General features: G+C 47.7%; 1 protein-coding gene across 2 annotated transcripts in view; it reads left to right on the forward strand.

The window, feature by feature from the left end:
• Positions 1-17,263, forward strand: part of CRYBG3 (crystallin beta-gamma domain containing 3) — a 2,312,058-nt gene that overhangs the window by 515,307 nt on the left and 1,779,488 nt on the right. The gene's annotated exons all lie outside the window — the stretch shown is intronic.

Below are 17,263 nucleotides of genomic sequence, written 5' to 3' on the forward strand. Positions count from 1 at the left end.
TCTCCTGAGATAACCCTCTCAGGGTTTTCTCCCTTGCAGGTTTTGTGAGTTCCTGAAACCTTTTGCTAGGAGGTCTGGGGGTATGAGATACAACTCCAAGAGCTTTGAGGTCATTACCCAACAGAACCCTACCTGGCACTTCACATTGTACACTGACAGGTATTTTTACAGCCATATCATTACATTGGATGAGAACTGGTAACTGGGGACACATCTGCACAGGCCCACCAGCTAACTTGGTGAGGCATTTGGGTGCCTTAGCAACATCCTCTGCCTTGAAAAATGATTCATCCACCACAGTTATGCTGGCTCCAGTGTCCCTAATGGCAGGAGTCTCCTGACCATTCACCTGGACACTGTCCTTATAATACTCTTTAGTATTATCTGGGATAGAGTTATAGACATCTAAATTCTGTTGTTCCCACAACCCCAGAGAGACTAAAGAAACACTAGCTGAGACTCCAGTGGGTTCATCAGCTAGTAATAGAAAGTTTCCACTTGCCATATGTACTTCCTCTTCTGGAGCGAAGGCTAAGGAGGCAAGCTGGACCCCTGAAGGTTTACCCTTACATCTGGGGTCTCCTTTCACATGGTCAGTAGCCTTACAAACAAAGCATGAGCCAAAGGCTCGCTGGAATGGAGGCTTGTTCTGACCTCCTTCTGGTCTGGGACCAGAAGGTACACTAGCCTGATTTGGTTTCCCTTGTGGCTTACCCTTATAGTTTGGTTTGGGGCCCTCTTTGGAATTTGTAGTATTAGAATTCTCTTTGGAGTCCTTTTTAGACTGTTTTTCCCCATCCTTCTTCTGAGTTACCCCAGAATCCTTGTGAGTGGCCCTGTTGGCAACCCACAAGTCAGCAGCCTTAGCTAGTTTCCGGGAATCCAATTCCCTGGAATCAGCCAAGTGTTGTCTGAGCTCAGGAGAGCAGGCATCATAAATAGTCTCCAACATAAACAAATTCTTCATACCTTCATAAGTGTTCACCTTGTAACCCTTAATCCATCCCTCTAAGTTTTTCAAACATTCATTCACCCAGGTAGCCCAAGGGGTACCATCATGCTTTTTGAGGCTCCTAAACCTCTTAAGATACTGGGAAGGGGTCTTCCCAAACCTAGCTATCAAAGCTAGTTTCACACATTCATAGTCCTTCCTATCCTCCTCCCCCATCTCCATTACCACATCAGTTGCAACAGGGGGAAGCCTAGAGAACAACCAGGTGAGTAAGTCATTTCCTGTGATGTTCTGGAGCCCATGATTATATTCAAACAGAGACAACCAATCCAACACATCCAACTTAGGCTCATACATACCAACCAATTCTTTAGGCATCCGGGGTCTTTTAGGACTGGAACTTCTAGAGGAGCCAGAGAGAGAAACATTCTCAACAGATAATTTCTTCATTTCTAAGTCATACTTGAGCTCCATTTCCCTTAGCCTTAGTTCTTTGTCAGTTTGAGCATTAAGTTTCTTATACTCTAATTCTAGCTTCATTTTCTCCAGTTCAAAGTACTGAGGACTAAATGTGGGACCTGGTAAAGGTCCAGTAGGTACAGCAGGTAGAGCAGGCAGAGGCCTAGGGGGGACAGTTACAACAGCCTCACCCTCCTCTTCTGACTCTTCCTCAGAATCATCAACATTTTGCTCCATGTTAACTTCAATACTGTCATCTACAGTTGCTGGAGTGGTAGGTTCCTCTGAACCATCACCCAGACTTTGGTTAGCTAACAATCTTTCAATCAGCTCCATTTTCTTGCCCTTAGTCAGGAGATCCTTATGTTTACAGAGCACTCTTAAACAATCAGCAGTTTTGGCTGCAAGGGACTCCTGACTATAGCTTTCTATAACTGACATGTTAGAGGTTTTGCTTTTTCAGTGCTAAGCTTTGTGGTTAGTTGCACTAAGGTATCTAAAGCACAATAAAATGTATACTCAATACAAATCCCACCGCTGTACACCAGTGTTAGGCAGAAACCTGTGCAGTTCCCTTGGGGAACACTGCAAAAGATTTAAGACTACAGGTAGAGCAGTAAACCCCTTTGGTAGCAGTCCGTACCACCCAGATTTACCTGGTAGCTGTGGCTGAGCAGTCAGACTTCTCTCAAGAAGAGTTAGGCAGTATGCAAAGTATACACAATATGTACCAAAACACAATAGCACAAGCAAACACTGACCAGAGCTTGGTTTCAAAAGAATATAGTTATTTATTTAAAAACACACATAAGTAAAAAAACACTCTAGCAACGAATATGGTAAAAACACTTCAACACAGTTATAATGAAAGTAAATTCAATCCTTTCTCCTATCTAGACAACTCTAGGTTAACACCACTTAATTAAAACAGAGGTGAGTGCTTAACGTTAGATGACACTCTAGTAGTTTCCAAGAAAGGGAGAGAAAAAACAGAAATAGGTTAGACACACCACTCTAAGGTCCAGAACACTTGCAATAGGCTTAAAGAAGAATAAAGTCACAGGTGAGCAAAAGTCACTAGGCAGGGCCCACTCTTAGAGTAGCCGGAGCGAAAATGTGCCCAAGATCACACTGTTAGTTAGAGATTCAAAGTCTTGCAAAGAGTCAAAAAGAGTTTAGAGTGGCTCAGAAAGTTTAGCCAAAGTGTCCCAGGCACTCCCAGGTTCGAAAGCCGGGGACTAAATCTACCCCGTACAGTCGGTAGCAAGGGAAGCCAGGCGGAACACAGTACCTTAAGCGGAAAGGATCCTCCAGCGGGGGCAGTTGTTCCAGGCAGTGGCAGCAGGGCTCGACGTCGGTCAGGGGAGAAGAAGTTCTCGCTGAAGCGCAGAAGAGGAGGGTCGTTGCACTGCCCGGGAAGAAACCAGCCGCGGAGTCCTCCGGTTAAAGGGTTGGTACCGACTTTCGCGGTATGGGGGTAAAGTGTGGTATTCCGGTTGCCGGGGTGCTTGGCACAGGCAAGGCGGCCACGAGATACCTCAAAGAACGGAAAGAAGGCGAAAACTGGTTGTCCCCACCAGTTAAGGGAAGGAGCCACTCCGTTAAGAGTTCTCCTCGGTCGTCGGGAAAAAGTGGTGAGACGGTTCAGCAGGGCTCCACCGGGTGGTGTCGTCGAAGCAGGTCGGCTCAGCTCTTCCCTCGTCGGATTCTTGGTCCTGTGGCGACTTCTGAAGTCCCAGTCCCCAAAGCCCTGCTTTTATGCAGCAAGCCCCCATTCACCCAGCCTAGCTGTCACTCAAACATGCTAAGTGGTGAGCCGGGCGGCTCACCACTTGGGCCAATCAGGACGGAGTGCGACTTGAGTTACCAAGGTAACTCAGTCCAGGGTGCCTAAATCCCCCTCCACCCCTCCTAAGTATCCCAGACAGAGTGGCACCACTTTGGAGGGCTTCTGTGGAGAAGCCCGCCAAAAGTGGAACAAAGGGCTCCACTTTGGGTCAGAGTTACAGAGGCGAACACCAACGCCATTTTAGAATCAAGTTTTGGCAAAAAGTCCCAACCGGAGTTATAAAAATAAATATATAAACCGGCGGTATGTTTAAGGCTACCGTAAATAAATAATTAAATGTGTTAGCCTAAAACAATGGGAAATCCCATAGGGAAATATTCGCGGTCGAATATAAAAAGTAGTTTCCACTGCCACCAGCCAAAACTCGATCAGGGGGGACGGAGACGTGCCCCCTCGACTAACAGACCCTGGGGCAATCGAATTGCCCCAGCCAGTACGTCCACAATATGATGGTTTGTACTGGTTCTGTTCAGGATTCAAGACTAGCAAAGTCTTTGGTGACTTTACATGCCCTGGGAGACAGTAGTCAGTCCCAGGGTATGGAGTCTATGTTGGGGAGTCCCTAGGACACCCCTGGGTCACGGCACAGAGGGTGCTGTGTAACCCACATCACAAAAATACATGAGGCCCTATGGAGTAAAAGACCCCATAGCCCATTCAACACAAGGTTTAACCAAGAAAACACACTTCAACATGTCCAAGAGTGAGGGTAAAAGAGTCTCACTCTTGGCAGGAGAAAAAAATTAAACCCCAGAAATCCAGCAAAGCTGCTGGGGGACTCACTAGGTAGGGAAATTCAGCCTAAACAGAGAATTCTCCCTAACACCCTGCTGAGCTTATAGTAAAGAAAGCCAGAAAGTGCTAGATGCAGGGGTGCCTGAGATCCAGGGATGGAGCTGGGCAACTGTTGGGGGTAGGGGGGTGAAGTTGGGGAAGGGAAGGGTGGCGGGAGGGAGAGAGAGAGGGGTGTTTGTAGTTGGGGGAAGTTTGAACTGGCACACAAGCCTATATAGACGGAAATGGGAAGGGGAACTGGCCTGCACTGATGGGGGTGTGGGGGGCAGGGACTGGGAACTCTAACAAGCCTTGGCGGACCTTAAAATAAATACATGGTATGTCAGGGGCCTCAATAGTTATCTGAAAAGGAATAAGGTTAAGTTATATCTGCGCAGACCAAAGATAGATATTCCATTGCTGCAGGAGACCCACCTGACACGGGAAAAGCTGGGAAAGCTGGTGAAGAAATGGAAAGGGGTCGTGGCGGGCTCGAAGTATTCTGCCTATGCTAGAGGAGTGCTCATCTGGGTGGTGCCGCATGTCCCATTTCACTTGTTGCAGGAAACTGCGGAAGCGGATGGGAGAATGGTTATGCTGAGGGGACAGGTAGAGAACAGGGAGATATGCATTGTGAACACCTACACCCCAATCGGAATACGGCAACATATTTCAGAACCCTGAGTACTAACCTTAGCATGTGTATGGGGAGTGCAGTGATCTGGGGTGGGGATTTTAACTGTCTACTGAACCCTAGGGTGGACAGATCAGATCGGAAGTTTGATAGACCTGCCCCGGCGGCAAAAGTGCTGCAGACATTGCTAGACGACTTTGGTCTGGCGGATGTGTGGAGAATGAAACCCCCCCGAGAAAGGCAGTACTCGCACTATTCTGCCCGCAACAGTTGCTTACGAGGCTGCACTATGTCTTTGCCACGTCCGAAATAATGGAGACGGTGCAGGCTGAATATAAGGCGAGGGTCCTGTCGGACCACTCGCCCTTGGTTATTGGCTAGCAATACTGCCCCCCCAAGAGCGAGCATCCCGACATGGCGTCTCCTGGTAGAGGCGCTTAAAGACCCCCCTTTTAGGGAGGACATAAGGGAGGACATTATAAACTACTTTGAGGTGAATACGGGTAGCGTGGACTCAGCAAGCATGCTATGGGAAGCCTTTAAGGTGGTGATGCGGGGTGTAGCAATAGCAAAGTCCAAAAGCCTGCAGGGAGGAATCCTAGCCGATCTACAGGAAACAGAAAAGGAATTGAAAAAGGCGCTTAAGGGGAGAGATGATACTGAAAGGGACATGGAGTTGATACTTAAGCTGCAGCAGACATGTGCAGAGAAATGGGAAAGACTATGTAATCTTAATTACAAAAAATATATAGAGAGACAGCATGCGGGAGGAGATAAAACAGGAAGGCTTTTGGCATGGTTATACAAGAGCGAGATCCCCAGACCCACTATTAGGACGATAACAAGAGAAGATGGCAGTGTAGTCGACACCCAGGAGGGAGTAAATCAGGAATTTGCCAATTATTACAGGGGACTATATGAAGATGGGGAGAGTAGCATTTATGAAGAAATAATAGATACACTAGAAGACATAGGTTTGCCTAAAGTAAGTGCAGAAGAGAGAGAGGAGCTGGATGCACCAATTACCTTGGAGGAGTTAGAAGAGGTGGTGAGGCAGCTACCTACTAGTAAGACCCCGGGGGCGGACGGGTTTCCAAGTGAGTTTTATAAAGTGTATAAAGCAGAAGTACTCCCCCCGATGTTGGATATGCTAAATGAAGCATTCGAGATGGGACGGCTACCAGAGTCACTAAGAGAAGCGATGAGAGTACCGCTTCCCAAACCTAATAAGCCCGGACATAGCTGTGGCTCCTATAGACCATTGTCAATGCTGAACCAGGACAGCAAGATATTGACGGCTGTCCTGGCAAGCAGACTGCGTAGAGTCATTGGCAAACTAATACACCACGACCAGACGGGCTATGTCCCGAATAGGAACATTACTCATAATCATAGACGACTCCATCGGGTTATTGAATGGGGGGTAAGAATGAGGGTGAAATGGCAATAGTGTCCCTAGACGCTGTGAAGGCCTTTGACTCTGTCAAGTGGCCATGGCTGCTGGCAGCCTTGGAAGGCTATGGGATAGGGCCTGGATACATAAGATGGGCAAAGATGTATATAGCGAACTGTTGGCCAGAGTCAAAACAGGAGCGGTGATCTCTGAGAGATGGCAACTAAGCAGAGGGACCAGATAGGGGTGCCCGTGGTCTCCTATGCTGTACATATTAGCTTTAGAGCCTCTGGCGATATACCTTAGACAACAGTATGATACTATAGGCATTGAGGTGGGAGGGGAGCGACACTTGATCTCCTTGTATGCAGATGATTTGCTGCTGTACCTGAGGTACCCGGAGGAGAATCTCCAGTACATCCTGTAGGTTATGGAAAAGTATGCAGGGCTGTCTGGCATAGCGGTGAACCCTCAGAAATCTGTTATTTTCCCGCTAGGTAGTTATAAGGGGATCCCTGTCGGGTGGTTGCCGGTGCTGCAAGCTCCTTGGGCTTGGGCTGAGGTAGCCATAGTGAAAATTGAAGAGTATGAAATTTTGGGTGAAGTTGCCTCTAGCAATGATGGGGCGAGGTGCAATGCTCAAGATGGTGAACTTACCCAGGCTCCTGCATTATTTCGGGAACATTCCGTACCTAATACCTAAGAAGTTCTTCACCAGACTGAACGGCATGTGCAGGGATTTCCTGTGGCAGGGTACCAGGAATAGGGTGGCACTATGGAAGTTGCAGAACTTTTATGAAAACGGGGGAATAAAACTGCCTAACTTTGTCTATTACGTAGCGAGCCAACTGCAATATGTCGCTAAATGGCTCTCAGATGAAGCGACCCCCGAATCCAGGTTGTTTAGAGTAGACTGTGCCCCATTTTATTTAAAAGAGATGGTTTGGCTGGCCAAGACAGACATGAAAGCGCGTCCTAAAATGATACTTGGGTGGAGGATTTGGCACCGAGCATGCTGGATGATGGAAAACCCAGTCCCATCCTCCCTGCAGATACCGCTGGTTGCGTTGGCTAGAGGAGACAAGCAGCTACGAATGACAATTACGAACCAATGGGAATCTGTGGGGCTGGTAACTATGGGAGATGTTTGGCGGGAGGGGACTATCATACATTTTGAAGAGCTGGGAGAGGAAGTGGGGTTACACGTGGGTCAATACATTACATATCAAAGAATGGTGCAGGAAATTGAAACAACTTGGCCTGAGACAGTACTGGAAGAAGAGCCAGATGTTACCGTAGACATGATATATGATATAACTGACGGAGGGCATGAGATTTCTAGATTGTACGAAATGATGATGTCCAAGGTTGGGAAAGAACTAATGCAACTGAGACTAGACTGGGAGACGGAGGTGGGAGCCCTGATAGAGGACGGGATGTGGGAACGTGCCCTGGGGTGCCATAAAAAGGTGTCAAGAAACGCTAGACTAAAACAGATTCAATTATATATTACGCACAGGGCATACATGACACTCCTGAGGATATCGAGGTTTGAAAATGCTGGCAGACAAACATGTCCCAAATGCGATGAAGAACAGGCTGATATGGTTCATATGTTCTGGTCCTGCCCGGTGATTGAGCGCTTCTGGAACGAAATAGCTGGGAAACTGGCCGAAAAAGGGGTCACTATAGTCATAAATTCAGCCTGGGCCTGCTTATTGGGGGGGTTCCCCAGATCGCAGAAACTCAAACATGTCAATAAACTGAAGGATTTAGCATATGTGCTGGCAAAAAGGAGGATTGCCATGGGATGGAAGACTTATCATAGGCCACGAGTGGAGATGTGGTGGAAGGATTTGCAGAAGTGGTCGGAGGCGGAGACCATGGTATGGCAGGAGGCAAGTAACATAGGGGGGGGAGGAAGAGATGGGAACCCTGATGGCATGGAAATCGTTGGTAGCGGAACTGTTTGGAATGATACAAGATTTGTCAGAATCCGCTGAAAATGAGACCCCACCACGCGGTGCAGATACAAAGTGAATGGAATAAATAGGCTCGTAAGGGGCGGTGGGATAAGGGGAGCAGTGATGAAAATTGTGTAATGAACAATGTGAAAACAGTACTATTGATATTTGCACTGCAAGTTTGGTTTGTATTGGTTTTGTTTGTTAAATATGTAATAAAAATTGTTTTAAAAAAAAACTGTTCAACAACTAAAAACTGTTAAAAATGTAGAGGCATAAGGACTAAGGAGAGATCATTCGCACAGCCTTGGCACTTATCCATCAACTACCAAATGACTAGGTCCACGCTTCAAAGCCCTATTCCTCTGTAACCATGCCCTGTAAAAAAGGCATGCAGTCCCATAAACCACATGAGGATGCAAACATTCTCTTAGGAACCTCATAGCAAGAGTTACACAACAAATGCCTTCTTTATTCAGGATGGGTCTCAAATACTTAAATCTCAATCGATGGGTTTCACTACACAGTAACAAAAAAGTGCAGCATAGTTTCCACACATTGGGCGGAGGTCTGATGTGTCCCCTGCCATCTTTTGCTTTTACAAGCTACTGATAAAAAACAAGCCTAAATCGTACATATAAAGATTTCTCAAATGGTAAGAGGATAACATGCAAATAGCCCTTAAAGCCCCAAATACATTGTACTTTCGAGATATTAGATACTGGATTTTAACTTTGTAGCATCAGCTATCAAATTCTTGTACATTAGCATATTCGCCTTGGTTTTCAGGATACTCACATCCCTTGCCTTGTTATTCTGCGGCTTGTTCCACAAATAGTCATGTCCAGCTGAAGAAGACATGTCTTTACGTGTGCAAGCAAATTTAAGCTCATCTCCCCGTCAAACTCATAACATGGGACTGAGCATTCCTGTATTTCTCCAGACCTTCCCAGTCCAAACTCTCATCCAGAACAATATCGGCTTGAATGTAATTTGAGCCGATACTCGATTGTCAACTTCCAGCTGGACCAGCGCAGTCGAAGCAGAAACAGGCAAAAGAAACAATTTCTTTAAAAATGTATTTTCGCAAATACAGTTTAGCAGTATTGGCGTGGCCCCACAGTTCTGAGCCATAAGTAGACTCAGGTATAGCTTGTTTGTGGAATAATTCCAAGGCTGGTGAGATTGCGCCTCGGCCATGTTCAACAAAAAAATGACAAAATACAACCACAATACTTAGTTAAGAATAAGGCTGATCTGGCCACCTGTAGCCCCCAACTGCCAGAATCCTCAAAACAAACTCTGAGATAGTCAAAATATGTAACTTGCTCAATGGGTGGAGGTAAGAACATTCTGTGTTAATCATCTCCTTTTGCACGTGGAGATTTAAAAGCCATCACTTTGCACTTAGCAATATTTAAAGACAAGTGTAGTTCTGTACATTCGCAAACAAATATCGATGGGGCATGTCTCAAAGCCTGGGGGGTGGTGCCCAGAAGGACTGCATCAACCGTGTAAAAAAGTACTGGATTATTATCGGCATCCATCCTTGGACAGTCATGGCACCCTCGTGTCAATGAATCATTAATTTCTTGTATATATACATTGAATAAAATGAGGGCCAGGCCACAGCCTTGTTACACCAACTTTTACCCCAAACTGTCGACTCTGCTCACACCCTAACCCATATCTAACATTGGCCTTGTTAGCAGAGTATAATGAAAGTATGATGGCCACCAGATCCGGGGGGCGGAGGGGGACTCTACATTTCAACAAACCATAATACTTCTCTCGATACAGTATCGAAAGCTGTTTTTAGGTCCAAAAATACCACATATAGATGCATTCTCTTTAAGATAGTCTATTTAGCGATAATCTGAAAAAGGATAAAACAGTGATCTTTTGTGCCCCTATTTGGCCTAAACCCAGCCTGGAGGTAGCTAATCACTTCTTCACGTTTGGCCCACTCCTGAAGAGGACTAAGGATAAGCTTGCCAAAACGTTTACCAACACCATCCAGGAGGGAAATAGGCTGATATTCTTTACCTCCTGGATATTCTTTACCTCCTTTTTTGTATATAGGCACAATTGTCTCCCTACACCAAGAGGCTGGCATCTCTCCCTGCTGGACAAAATAGCATTAAATAGCCTGGACAACACCAGGGCCCATACCACTATCGCATCTTAAAACAAATCTAAAAGGATCAGATCCAGACCAGTCGCCTTATTGTTTTTCTGAATTTTAAGAGTTGTCACCACATCATCAACAGAAAATTGGATAGAAGCAGGAGTTGGTGGTCTATAAACTGGCATACTAGGCAAAGGTTGTACGTCATCTAGGCACAAGTTCGAAAAATGGGTACTCTATTCAACCTCCCCAATATTGCAGTGAAAAGCAGTCTTCCCATTCAGATTCTTGTCAGTGATCAACTTCCATAAAGAACAAGCGCCCCACGATTGTAAGGCACCATGCAACGTAGCCCATTAATCTGTAACAAACACCTGTTTTTTCCTCCCAATTAACTCCTTGTATTTCAATCATAGAGATTGCAGGAGCAATTTATCAATCCCTAATGGGCTATTTACACAAGACACAATCTCTCTTTTATAACTATAGCAGCCAGCATCATACAAGCCAACCTTATGCAGAGAGTGTTTCTTTACAACACGGCAAGGAAGTGATACAAGGGGAATTAAATTCACTTTAAGATGTTGACATTTTTGTAATAGTGTTATCTCTGCAGTCTGTACCATAGATTGCAGCGATATTACCCAAGATGGCCACTTAAATGGGTGATTTCAAATCCTGTTAAAGTAAGTTGGCCCACCTAACCCCCTTGCGAGCACGACCAGTTAATATCAGTGGTTGGGCAGTGTGATGATTCTTGGCACTAGCCACCTTCTTGGTATTTCCCCCAATTGCTGTTACCAGGGGATGATTGCCACTTTCTGGTCCGTCAGAAATCTTAGTCACCAACCCTAGCCCAGTCCTTCCCTGAGATTAATTTGTACTCAATCAGGGAACTCCCATTGGCAACACAAAAAGTTTTTGTTGTCCGGCTGATCACTAGCAAACGGCCGTTACAAGCCCGTAAGTTAATTTTGAACAAAATACACACAGACTCCAGGGCAAGATTATGCACATGACAAGAGGGGGGATAACATTGGTTGATGGAATATCCCAAGCCGCAACCTGGTCATCCCAAATTCCTATAAAATCATTGTGAGGTTCGAGTTGGAGATTAAAATCACCAACCACAATAGTAAAATTGGGGCACAACAGAGAGGGGGGACTAAATTATGTATGTGAAACTGTCGTCATGCCCGGTGAGGTTCTATTACACAGATTTTATCACTTCGTCCTTAGCCAACCATATCTTCATCAGTTGCTGATCCGGTGATCCAGAATCCACAACCGCCACCTTCCAGCCAAGGGTGACATCAACCCATACCAATAGACACAAAGCTGGCACCCATGAATATGCGCTCAGTAAGTGAACGTATATCCTAAAGTGAAATATACAAATGCTAGCTCAATTGACCTTCTCCTTAGAAGAAAGTGTGCAAAACAAAATAGCATTGGACTTTTAAAGAAAGTAATGAACACCAGAAAGATAACCCAAGAGGAATGTTGCAATAAATATGCTGGCTAAGTATTAAAGGTACTCACCTTTTAAACCTAGCAATCTGTCATGAAATTTTACCTGAAAAAACAAAAATCCCAATAAGAAACAAGTGCTTGTGGTCTTGTGGGTAAGCCTCTGCACTGGGAACATGACAACCTGAGTAAATCTTGGTAGCCAAATACTTGAGCAAGCTTGTCCATCTAAAAATAAACATGGGGTTGCGTCTGCCTTCGGAAAAAAATATTATGCTTTCCACCCACGTGTTTCCTTTACTTATTCTCTGAAAATCCGCCACAATCGAGAGCAAATAAGTGCACCAGTGTCCAGGATTTCAAACTTTCTTGCCACATAGTGGCCAAATACTCATCACTTATTTGCCCTCTCATTTCCCCACCTCACCCATATGTCTGGCGTTCAACAATACTCTGCTTTATAAAGATAACGTGAAAAGTACACATACCATATTGTCACTCAATCATTATCAAACTGTTAGGCAAAAAGTGTAAAATTGTGGCATTATTCGGTTCCAGACCAAGAGCTTGCCGGATACGTGGGCCTCTTCTTTCAGTCTCTCCTCCCAGATATGGCGGATTCACTGTTGCTACTGGATCGCACTCACAGACTAAACCCTCGCCGTGGAGTTGAGTCAGACGGACCTCCTGATGTGATCACCAGGGTGCACTTCTATACAACTAAGGAAGCCATATCAGCAATAAGTCGCTCTGAGAATGAAATCACCTTCCAAGGGACTCCCCTTCAAATTTACCAAGACCTATCTCCGCTGACCCTTCAAAAAAGGCGAGCCCTTCGCCCACTAACCACCTTCCTTCAAGCCCAAAAGGTTCGCTATAAATGGCTCTTTCCTACAGCCTTGCAATTCTCCTACAAGGGCACCATACGCAGGATCAGTCACCTAGATGACGCTGGAAGTATATTGCAGCCGGCCCCCACTGACTCCTCGCCCGCACAGGCCACTGAAGCGGCAATTGACTCGGACCTCACAGCCTCCCCTAGGTCCAAACAAAATACATGGTCGAGGGTTCCGAGATTTAGGAGGAAAAGATAACCTGGAACGACCCCGCAAGGGACCCCTCCGACCCCTGTGACCCAGCTCAGCGATCCTGGCGCAGCGGAACCAATCGCTTCTCTTGAAAACACGGATGGATTTCATCCCCGATGCAGCGGGCCTCTCCCCCACGGCCCATGCCCAGCTTCAAGGTACATTCCACCTATGAGTCCTTGGAGCAAACCACTTACGTTTCCAGCCATGTTGGCTATTCCTTGGTTTACGGCCCCGTTGGCCAGGGGAGGGCCCAACCCCATAATGGGTCCCCTACCCCCAGTTAAAACTTGGACCTCCCGTTGGTGGTCTGAGCAAAAATTTCAGAAGCAGGTTAACAGATGGTCACATCTCCCACGACATAATGGCTGATCCTCCAGTGGCTCCCCCCCTCCCACAAGCTTCATCAGCGACCCCAGGTCCCGCTCCGGAACAGCAATCCTGGAAGTTCGTCTCTCTAAACGTCAGGGGCCTGAACTCACCGGCCAAACGCAAATCAATTCTACAAAAACTCCAGAATGAGGCCGCCGCCGTGGCCATGCTACAGGAAACTCACCTGCTACCGGCAGACTTCAGCCGCCTACACTCTCGTGACTTTCCAAAGCAACTCTTCGCATCCGGCAACTCCAAGCGAGGTGGCACTGCAATCCTGTTCCGGAGAGGGCTGAATCCCCAGATTCTAGACACCATAAGCTGCCCGGAGGGACGCTACATAGCGGTGAAATGCCTGCTGGCAGGACAGCTGTTCTCCCTGGTCTCCGTATACGCGCCGAACCTAGGCCAAGCACCCTTCTATGATTCGCTCACCACAACTCTCTCTCCCTTTCTGGAGGGCCAGATAGTGATCGGTGGGGACTTTAATGGGGTCCCGGACCCCGTAAAGGACAAATCGCACCCACCCTCCCCCGGAGACTTCGCCACGGCCTTAGCCCTTCTGCGCTTGTTCAGGACTTTGGGGGTGGTGGACTCATGGAGAGTGCTCCACCCATCTGAAAAAGACTTCTCCTTCTATTCTTATGTTCACCGGACATTCTCCAGGATAGATCTCTTGCTAATTTCCCCGCAAATCTTCGCCTTCACTGAAGAGGTGACCATAGGCTCCAGAATCCTATCCGATCACGCACCGGTCACCTTGGAACTCCGAGTTCAGGGTCCCCCTGATCCCCAGAGACGTAGATGGACACTATACGACCCCATCCTTAATGAGATGCCACTCAGAGACGCTATCGCAACCACAATCGTCAATTTCTTCAAGGAAAACCCCAGCGGAGATACCTCCTTAGCTAACACCTGGGATGCAATGAAGGCAGTGCTGCGGGGAGAACTGATTGCCAAAGGGGCAGCCTATCATAGACATAAACAACGAACTCGTCAGGCCCTGGAAGAAGAACTGGAGAGGGCAGAAAAAACCCACAAGGAAAAAGGCTGGACCCCTAAAACGCAGCGAGCTCTCCGGACAGCAAAACAGAAAATTGAAGCCCACTATGCGGAACACACCGCCCATCAAATGACGAAAGCCAAACAGTTCTATTATGCCAAAAATAATAAAGCAAACAAACTACTGGTGGCTAAACTCGCTAAGATAAGAAGAAATAACACAATCGTGGGCCTACGGGACCTGCAGGGCAAGACGCAATACTTAGATCACGACAAGCTTCGAATTGCATCGGCCCACCTGACCCAGGTAATGGCCGCCCCGCCTCGGAAGGCCGAAGAACAGAGGGAATACCTGCAAAGCGCGGCGCTCCCCCGACTGGAGGACGCAGCCCGGGACTCGCTGGAAGCCCCGATCACCGGCGAAGAAGTCGATGAGGCGATAAAATCCCTCAAGTCTCGAGCCCCCGGCCCGGATGGCTACACGACAAGATTTTATAAAATTTTCAAACCACAACTCCTCCCACCCCTGGTACAGCTCTTTAATTCATTTAGAACCACGGGCACTATAACCCCGTCAATGCAAGAATCAATCACCGTCCTGCTGCCTAAACCTGGCGGCGACCCAAAGAATCCTGCGTCCTACAGACCGATTGCTCTGCTCAATATAGACGCCAACATATACTCCAAAATCCTAGCAACCCGCCTGTCCCGGATCCTACCAGAGATAATCGACGCCGACCAGAGTGGCTTCATCACACACCGTTCTACAGCTGATAATATTCGCAGAGCTTTAAACCTGGTGGAGCTGGCCTCCCGAGACTCCCGGGAACTGGTACTCCTGGCCCTGGACGCAGTTAAGGCCTTTGACAAAGTGGACTGGAACTTCATGAGGCTTACTCTCGAGGCCTTTGGCTTTGGCCCAGAGTTCTGCGCCATGACTCTGGCTAACTATTCTGCGCCCAAAACCTTTCTCAGAGTCAATGGCATCCTTTCTTCCCCTATTGGCCTGACCTGTGGAACCAGACAGGGCTGCCCGTTGTCGCCACTGCTTTTTGCACTAATCATGGAACCATTCGCCCAACGGATCAGGCGAAACCCGGAAATCAAGGGCTTCCAATCGAACACATCACACCATAAACTGGCCCTATATGCAGACGACGTCTTACTAACCATCACAGAACCTCGCACTTCCTTCCCTCAGGTCCTAGCTGAGATAGAGAGCTATGGAAAGGTCACCGGCTTTGCCATCAACTTTCAGAAATCAGCTGCCATGGGGGTGGCCCTTTCCCGGGAGATGCGGGAGGCCCTGGTCCCACTATGCCCGATACAATGGTCAACTAAGAGCATCAGCTATCTAGGGGTCCAGATCCCAGCTGACCCGGGGGAAGTCTACCGGGCAAACTTTCCCCCACTGTTCACGGAACTCGTGGCGGACTTAAAACGGTGGACGGCGCAAGAAATCTCACTGATGGGTCGTATCACGGCCTGTAAAATGAACTTGCTGCCGAGGTTTCTATATGCTTGCTCTTCGCTCCCAGTACCAATCCCGGCACCGGCCCTTCAGAATCTGCAGAAGGAAATGTCACGGTTCATTTGGAAAGGGAGAAAGCCCAGAATCCCTAGGACCACGATGCTGGGCAATACTAAACTAGGTGGCCTCGGAGTCCCAGACCTACAAAAATATCAGTTGGCGGCCCAACTAGCCTGTATTCGAACATGGCAGATACTTACCAACCGCCCGAGATGGGTGGATCTTGAACAGGCGCAACTGCCGCTCCCGCTACGTTTTCTCCCACATATCAATCCCTCCGAGCGCCGCCAGTGGCAGAACCTCCTGAGGTCCACCAAACACACGGTGGCTACCTGGGACAAAGCGCTGAAACAAAAGAAAACCCCAGTGGGACTTAGCCCCTCCTCACCGGTGTTCCTGAACCCGGCCTTTGCGCCTGGCTGGGCCACCCGAAACTTCAGATCCTGGATAGCGGGAGGCCTGGTGACCCTGGGCCAACTTTTCGAAAGAGGACAGCCCTGCACCTTTAGGCGATGTAAGGAACTCTTCCAACTTCGTGAGCAGGACAGATTTACATACATTCAGCTGCGCCACTGGTGCTCCCATCCACAGACCCGCCAAGCTGCCACCCGCCCCCCCACAGCCATGGAACTGACTCTAATTGACCTCCCAACTAGGGGGAGCATCTCCACCCTATACAAACGCCTCCAAACTGACTTCCTAGTCTCTAAAACCCGGTATATGGCCCAATGGGAAGCAGACCTGGGCCGCCCAGTCGAAGACCAGCTGTGGGTTGACATTTGGTCGCGGGCTCATACTTCTTCATCTTGCATTACGAACAGGGAAGGCGCCTATAAAATCCTCCTCCGCTGGTATTATCCTCCCCTAAGGCTACACCATATGAACCCCACACTCAACCCGAGTTGCTGGAGGCAATGTGGCCAAGTAGGGACTTTCCTTCATATGTGGTGGTCATGCCCGAAGGCCCAGGCTTTCTGGAAACAATGCCTAGCAACAATCACAGACATCACTCAGGTGCGACTTCCCCTGGAGCCCGAGCCCATCCTCCTGGGAGCCCCAGTCCCCGGAATCTACCCCAGATCTGGCCATATGGCCAAACTGCTATCCCAATGCCTATTGGCGGGCAGAAACGTAATAGCTCGCACTTGGAAAACAGTAGAAGGACCGCTAATGCCCTTCTGGTGGGTTAAAATCTGGGACATCTTAATCGCAGAGAAGGTGACGGCTGCCGGGGCAGGCCGCCTACATCGCTTCGAAAACATTTGGGGCCCACTCCTAGACTTTGATCGGAATTATCCAGCCCTGACATACAAGCCCCAAATAGCCAGGAGGACTCTACAGGAAGATAACTCCCAGTGGCAACGGGAAGAAGAGGAATGTTAAGACACGAGGGTGGGAGGGGGTGAACAATCTACTGTATCTTCTTTATGCCATTTGTCGGAATTGATCGTTTTGTATTGCTTAAACCTGCCTGTTTAAAATAAATATTTAAAAAAAAAAAATTGTGGCATTATTTCCCACATCTTGACTGGGAAACTACAGATACCAGAATGCAATTCAGCAAAAGGTAAAAGAATGGTCTCTAAGTGCAATACTTTGAAGGACTGACATTAGCATGTTTTTTAAAAATGCAGATGCTGTGTG

This window comes from Ambystoma mexicanum, chromosome 7q (genome assembly GCF_040938575.1).
Source record: "Ambystoma mexicanum isolate Mex_15411 chromosome 7q, UKY_AmexF1_1, whole genome shotgun sequence".
Classification (NCBI taxonomy): domain Eukaryota; kingdom Metazoa; phylum Chordata; class Amphibia; order Caudata; family Ambystomatidae; genus Ambystoma; species Ambystoma mexicanum.